Source organism: Chrysochloris asiatica, unplaced genomic scaffold (genome assembly GCF_000296735.1).
Source record: "Chrysochloris asiatica unplaced genomic scaffold, ChrAsi1.0 scaffold00113, whole genome shotgun sequence".
In the NCBI taxonomy this organism is placed as follows: Eukaryota; Metazoa; Chordata; class Mammalia; order Afrosoricida; family Chrysochloridae; genus Chrysochloris; species Chrysochloris asiatica.
The window spans coordinates 9,264,517-9,265,047 of record NW_006408631.1 but is presented as its reverse complement, the minus strand read 5'-3'; the positions used below and the strand labels follow the sequence as shown (position 1 = coordinate 9,265,047).

General features: G+C 46.1%; 1 pseudogene; it reads left to right on the top strand.

Annotated features, from left to right (window-relative positions):
• Positions 1 to 531, top strand: part of LOC102842254 — a 37,779-nt pseudogene that overhangs the window by 15,903 nt on the left and 21,345 nt on the right.

The window sequence follows — 531 nt, the reverse complement described above, 5'->3', positions numbered from 1 at the left end:
TTTAAGTAAGAAAAGGTAGGGAAAGATTCTGACGGGTTGTATGATTCAGTTGTGAGTTACTGTTAGCAGGGCTAGTTGTGATTGGTCAAATGTGTCATCCTTGCTGGGTATAACAGGAGCTGTCTCAGAAGCAGGAGTGGGTGTTTCATTACCATCAAGGAAGATGCCGGAGTGGAGCTTGTCCTTTAGGTCCTGAGATTCTTTACCATTGAATCTCTTTGATCCAAGAGACAGAGCTGTAATGCTAGGGGAGTGCCAAATGAGTGACAGCAGCATTGCACAGAACCAGAGCATGAGACAGAGCCATGAACTTCCTGGCCCTTGGAGCAAGTAAAGGTGACTTTCTTAGATAGGAGGCGCCTTTCCAGAGCTGAATGCCTCCAGGCATTTTAATGGGGGAGTTATAGCCTAGTGCTGAGGTTTATAGTAGTGTGCCCTCTTAGCTTTTATCAGCAGCCTTATAAAAGTTTTGTAACATTGCCCTGGCAGAGAGAGGCCTGCCTGTGGGTATACCTGAGGAAAGACTGTTCT